The following is a 6,406-nucleotide window of genomic DNA, read 5'->3' as shown; positions in this document are numbered from 1 at the left end:
GGAAGAGGGAGAGGAAAGAGGGAGGGGGGAGAGGGAGAAGAAGAGGGAGAGAGGGAGAGGGAGACAGGAAGAGGGAGGGAGGTCTCTTCCTCTCTCCCTCTCCCTCTCTCCTCCTTCTCTCCCTCACCCTCTCTCCCTCTCCCTCCCTCCATCACCCTCCCTCCTCCCTCCCTCTCCCTCTCCCTCTCCCTCCGTCTCTCCCTCTAGAGACAGAGGGAGAGGGAGAGGGGGGAGAGAGGGAGGGAGGGAAAGGGAGGGAGGGAGAGGGAGAGAGGGAGGGAAACAGGGAGAGAGAGGGAAGGAGAGAAGTCTCCTTCTGTTTCCCTCCCTCTCTCCCCCCTCCCTCTCCCTGTCTCCCCCCTCTCTCTCCCCCTCTGCCCCCTCCCTCTCCCTCTCCCTGTCTCCCTCTCCCTCGTCTCTGCCTCTCCCTCTGTCTCTCCCTCTCTGGGAGGGAGTGAGGAGATGGAGAGAAGGAGGGAGAGGGAGAGGGAGGAGAGGGAGAGAAGGAGAGGGAAAGGGAGAGAGGGAGGGAGGGAGGGATAGAGGGAGGGAGAGAGGGAGGGAAACAGGGAGAGAGAGGGAAGGAGAGAAGTCTCCTTCCCTCTCTCTCCGTTTCCCTCCCTCTCTCCCTCTCCCTCTCCCTCGTCTCTGCCTCTCCCTCTCTGGGAGGGAGTGATGAGATGGAGAGACGGAGGGAGAGGGAGACTAGGAGGGAGAGAGGAATAGAGGGAGGGAGGGAGAGACGTCTCTCTCTCCCTCTCTCTATCCCTCTCCCTCTCCTTCTCCCACCTCTCTCTCCGTCTCCCACCTCCCTCTCCCTCCCTCTCTCTCCCTCTCCTTCCACCTCCTTCCCTCTCCAGAGAGGGAAGGAGGTGGAAGGAGAGGGAGAGAGAGGGAGGGAGAGGGAGAGAGGGAGGGAGAGAGGGAGAGGGAAAGAGGTAGAGGGAGAGAGGGACAGGGAAAGTGAGACAGGGAAAGTGGGAGGGAGAGGGAGAGAGGGACAGGGAGAGAGGGAGAGGGAAAGGGGGAGAGGGAAAGGGGGTAGGGGGAGAGGGAGAGGGAAAGAGGGAGAGGGAGAGAGGGACAGGGATAGAGGGACAGGAAGAGAGGGAGGGAGAGAGGGACAGGGAAAGAGGAACAGGGAGAGAGGGAAGGAGAGAGGGAGAGGAAGGGACAGAGATAGTCAGAGGCAGAGATGGAGGGAGAGGGAGAGTGAGAGGCAGGGAGGGAGAGGGAGGGAGGAACAGAGGGAGAAGGGCTGAGGAGGGGGGCTCCCTCCCCCTCCCATGCTCTCCCCACTGCTTTCTCTTTTTTCTGCTTCAACAGACACCAGGCACCTTTTAGATCAGCCCTGAAGTCAAAGTTGATGCTTGGACAGCCTGACCTCCCCGCTGACTTCCAGCCTGGGACCACAGCTGGGAGATGAAGTCTACGGGGCCCTGGGTGGCGACAGCGGGCTGCACAGGCACCTCCTCTGACGCCCAATTTCTCCTCGTTTACGAGGCAGCCGCCAGCTCCCCTCCCTGACTCCCCAAGATTTGGGGCCTTTTTAATATGTGTCCATAATGCCATGAGCTACTATTTAACTTTTCTACGAGGACCCATTTCCCGAAATGCAGTGGTTTTCGGCCTTGGCTGCACTAGAGAACCCCCAGGGAAGGGAGAGAAGTCTCTCCCTCTCCCTCCGTATCTCCTTCTGCCTCTCTCCCTCTCCCTCTCCCTCTGGGGTGATGCCCGATGAGCTCAGATTCGCAGATGTTCCCCCCATCCCCTCTCTGTGCCTTGCGTGGGGTCTGGGCCTTCTCACTGTGGCCCGGGTACAGCCTTGACATTCAGACATCGGTTCCTGCAAGGACACTTGCGTTTGGTCCACAACGCGTGTGGCTGCAGCCTGTGCTTCTCCCGTTTAGCATCTTCAGTAGATGGGGGCTGTGCATGAGCCCTTCATCTTCCCCGCAGACACCACTGGTGCTTGCTCGGCCTCGCGGGTGATGTGGGGGGCACGGAGGACAGTCCTGTGTCCCCACCTTCTTGGGCTGCAGACAGGCCACGTTGGTCCTGTGGTGACTGGGGGCTCCCAGGAGAACCCCACCGCAGACCTGGAGAGGTGGCCCCAGAGAAGGTGACGTACGCCTGGGGCCGGGCCTCACCAGCCAGCCACGGGCCACCTGCAGCAACAGGCCTCTCGCCGTCCAGGGGCTGGGTGTTCAGGCGCCGTGGGGATGAGCTGCTGTCTGCACGGCAGCCGAGTTTGTATTGTTGAGCCCGGGGAGGCCCCTGGGTGGCTCCTGGAGAGGCTGGTCGCATTTCTTCCTGCCCTTGGCCTTAGAGCTCATCACGGTTCACGCCGTTTCTGGTTCCAAAAGGACCTGTGTTCATAAAGACCACGTGTTAGGACAGCACCAAAGTGTCTAGAAATCCGGGCCAGGAGGAGGAGGGAGGGGGATTGGCTGTGCCCGCCAGTGGCCTGAGAGCCCTGCCCGCCCACAGAGACCTGGCCCGGGGCCTGTGGGGAGGGCGTGGCCCACGGTCCCCAGCGCTGGCCATCTCTGGGTTCCAGGAGAACTGCGCCATCCTCGGGGAGCTGGTAAGGCTGCAGGCTCAGAAGTCCCGCCTGCTGGGGTTCAGCACGCGTGCCGACTCCGTGCTGGAGATGAACGCGGCCAAAACCAGCCAGGTGGTGGCCACTTTCCTAGGTAACCCCGCCTCCCCGAGTCCCAGTGGGGACGGGGGTCAGGCGGACCTTGACTGGACGTGGTGCTGCCTGAGACCCCACTGTGTCAGCCCTTGGGGGTCGCCTTCCCCAACCCTTCATTCTGCCTCGAGGGGCGTGAGGTGGGGGGCGGCTGGGGGGCTGCCACAGGGACATAGCTGAGCCTCTCCCCTCCGCCCGCAGATGAGCTGGCCCAGAAGCTGAAGCCCCTCGGGGAGCAGGAGCGGCCGTGATCCTGGAGCTAAAGAAGGCTGAGTGCCAGAGGCGGGGCCTGCACTTTGACGGGCCCATCAACGTCTAGGACCTGCGCTACTACATGAACCAGGGGGAGGAGACGCGCTACCACGTGGACCAGCACCTGCTCAATGAATCCTTCCCCATGCAGGTGGTCACGCGCGGGCGGCTGGCCATCTCCCAGGAGCTGCTGGGGCTGACCTTCGACCTGGAGGAAGGCGCCAACATGTGTCACGAAGATGAAGATGTGAGGCTCTACACGGTCCGGGACGCGGCCTCGGGCAAGGTCATCCATCAGCAAGTTCCACCTGGACCTCTACCCTCAGTGCATGCGTGGGGGAACCTGTCGGCCGTGGGCCGGGGCTCCTCTGTGGAAGCGGGGCCTCACCCGCGTCCCTCCCCAGGGAAGGGAAGTCCGGGCACATGGCCTGCTTTGGCCTGCAGCCGGGCTGCCTGCAGCAGGATGGGAGGCGCCAGATCGCCATCGCGGCCATGGTGGCCAACTTCACCAAGCCTACGCCCAACCCGCCCTCCCTGTTGCAGCATGATGAGCTGGAGACCTACTTCCATGAGTTCTGGCAAGCGATGCACCAGCTCTGCTCTCAGGAGGGTGCGGGCGAGGGGCTGCAGGCAGGGGGCGGGGAGGGCCCGGGCTCTCCCGTGGTCCTCAGGCAGGCCCTCGCCACCGGATTCTTCCGCTCATGTCACCCCGCACGTGGTGATGCCCTCGGTGTCAGTTTCCATCATCAAACCCCACGCACTGGGCGCGTAAACAAGGGAAGTGGATGGCCGCGAGACTCTGGAGGCTGGAAGTCCCAGATCAAGGAGTCAGGACTGGTTCCCTGCATGTTAAATACATGTATTCAAGAGTTGCCTTAAAAAAGACAAAATAGAAGAAAGGAACGTTGCCTGCAAGTCTGGTGACAGGCGGTGATGAGAACCAGAAGGTAGGCTCTGGGGCCGGGAGCGCCGCGCCCTGTGAGGCCCTGGGGCTGCTGCCAGTCTCGGTGGAGGCTCAGCAAGTCCCAGTGACTTCCCCACGGCGGGGTCCCCAGCTGAGCGTCTGGGCCCAGGACCCAGTGCTCGTTCAGTCTTCCTGCGGTCAGCCCTTCGTCCTGAGAGCGATGCTCTCACAGGCTGCAACCGGAGTGCGTGGGGACACTTTACTGAGCTGTGCAGCCGTCACTACTGCCCTGTTCTGGAACATTTCCCTCACCCCAAAAATGTCCCTCACGCCCTTACTGATCATTCCCTCCCCTCCCCTCCCCTGCCCCTGACAACCAGGAACCCACTCTGACTCTGTGGATCTACCTGTTCTGGACGTTTCCCCTCAGTGGGGTCACACCCTGTGTGTCCTTCTGTGTCTGACTTCTCTCGCTGAGCATCGTGTTCTCAGGGTGCATCCACGTGGCAGCGAGTGTCAGGGCTTCACACCTTTGCGTGGCTGAGGGCCGGAAAGAAGACAAACGAAAAGAAAGGCACGTTGCCTGCGACTCTGGTGACAGCCGGTGATGAGAACCAGAGGGGAGGCTCTGGGGCCGGGGGCACCACACACTGTGAGGCCTTGGCGCTGCTGCCAGTCTCGGTGGGGCATGGGCAGCGCCGTCCCCCAGGGGCTGCGGGACAAGCTCATCAAGTCCCGGTAGGCCAACCCAGGTGCAGCTGGGCCGAGGGAAGGGAAGGGGGTGCCCAGACCGCCCGGCTGGAAAGCGCGGCCTGGACACAGTGCCATCCCCCCGTCTCCTTCCTCCCGCCCCCCAGGCCTCTTCAACCTGAGCCAGATCGTCCTGGCCGAGGTGGACCAGGCCCTGCACACACAGACGCCCGCGGACCCGGCCCAGGACAATGCCCGCCTCTGCCAGGAGATCCTCAGGGTCCCAGCCACGCCAGGTAGGCAAGCGCGCGCCGGGCCCACCTTAGCGGTCGGTTGGCGGCTACTGCCCAGGTCAAGAGGATCCTCTGGTGGTGTGTGAAGGGGGACCGACTGACGGGCTCTGGCCAAGTCCCGCTGACCTCTGGCCTCTTCCTGCCTGGGTTCCTGGGCTGGTCCCTCCAGCTGTGGCCCACGGAGTCCGAGGGTGGGGTGGGCGTATCTGCACGTGCTTTCTGGAGAGCCTGCAAGGGCTTCATAGCCCGGACGGAACGCGTCGACGAGGTTTGCCGGTGCGTGTCGGTGCGGAGACGCAATTCACTCTCTCCTGAGCGCTTTAACCCGCGCTCTCCCCGTGCTGGAGGGCGAGCCCTGACTCATCCCTCAGAGCCTCAGACAGCTGTCCTTGTAAGAGGCTTAGGGGTGAACCCCCGTGAGCTTCAGCAGAAAGTCGGCAAAGATTGATTTGTGTCCCTCCACTGAGTTGCCCGCAAGGTCCCCGTTTTCTAGAAGTGTTGGGCCAATACTCCCTGTAGTGGCAGGGGACTCAGACAGGGCTGCTTTGAGGCCCCAAGCTCTGCGCTCTGGGGAAGGGGCACGGAGCGGCCAGGGGGCCGGGCAGGAGCCTCTCCGCCTGTGTCCCAGGGACCCACCTGCCTGCGACCTTCGGCCGCCTGGCAGGAAGATACAACGCCCAGTCCTATGGCTACCCGTGCAGCGAGGTGTACTCCGCGGACACGTTCCACACACGCTTCAAGTAGGAGGGCGTCCTGAGTGGCAAGGTGAGAGGCCATCCTGCCGCGCAGACCAACACAGAGGTCCTTGGCCTGGGCCTAGATGCTTGTGCCGCCCGCCTGGGCCTGCCAGGCTCTGAGGGCCCTGCCCTGGACCCCCTGCTCCCCTGCCCTTTGTTCAGTCACAGCACAGGTGGCCACACCCACACCCTCAGTGAAGGCGGAGCTCCACCCTCCTGCAGCCCCGCCCCCTCTCGGCAGGTTGCCATGGACTACAGAAGCTGCATTCTGAGGCCAGGTGGCTCCAAGGATGCCAAGGGCATGGTGAAGCTCTTCCTGGCCTGTGACCCCACGCAGGATGCCTTCCTCCTGAGCAAAGGGCTGCAGGTTGAGGGCTGCAAGCCGCCGGCCTGCTGACGGCACGGGGTTCTGCCCACCCAGGCGGGCCCGGTGCCTTAGCGCCCCACCGGGGCAGGGGAGGGGTCGCGTGTCCTCCCAGCCCCTGAGTCCCTGGCGGCCCGGCCTCGGCCAAAAGTCTCCACCTGGACGTGTCTGGAGAGCCTGGCGTCAAGGCTCCCCCTTGTTGCACTAATGCAATCCCCTCCTGGGGAGCTTTCCTGCTTACAAAACGGTTCTTTGAAAACGCAGCCATTAATAAAAAGACTCCACTCCTGGTCTCTGCCTGCGGTCCCTTCCACCACAGGAGCGGCATGGGGGCCATCACACTGGGGGGAGTTCTGACCTTGGTCGGGGATCAGCCCTGCGGCCGTTGCAGGCTGCTCTCTGCTGGTGTAGCGTCTGGGTCACTGGGAGATGGCTGAGCTGTGGGGTGAGTTCAGACGGGGATGGCTCCCC

The 6,406-nt window shown here is 63.2% G+C and overlaps 1 pseudogene; it reads left to right on the top strand.

Annotated features, from left to right (window-relative positions):
• Positions 1 to 2,563: 2,563 nt before the first annotated feature.
• LOC137758156 (thimet oligopeptidase-like) lies at positions 2,564 to 5,968 on the top strand (annotated as a pseudogene).
• The last annotated feature ends 438 nt before the right edge of the window (positions 5,969 to 6,406 follow it).

Source organism: Eschrichtius robustus, unplaced genomic scaffold (assembly GCF_028021215.1).
Source record: "Eschrichtius robustus isolate mEscRob2 unplaced genomic scaffold, mEscRob2.pri scaffold_695, whole genome shotgun sequence".
NCBI lineage: Eukaryota > Metazoa > Chordata > Mammalia > Artiodactyla > Eschrichtiidae > Eschrichtius > Eschrichtius robustus.
This window is presented reverse-complemented; position numbering and strand designations above follow the sequence as displayed.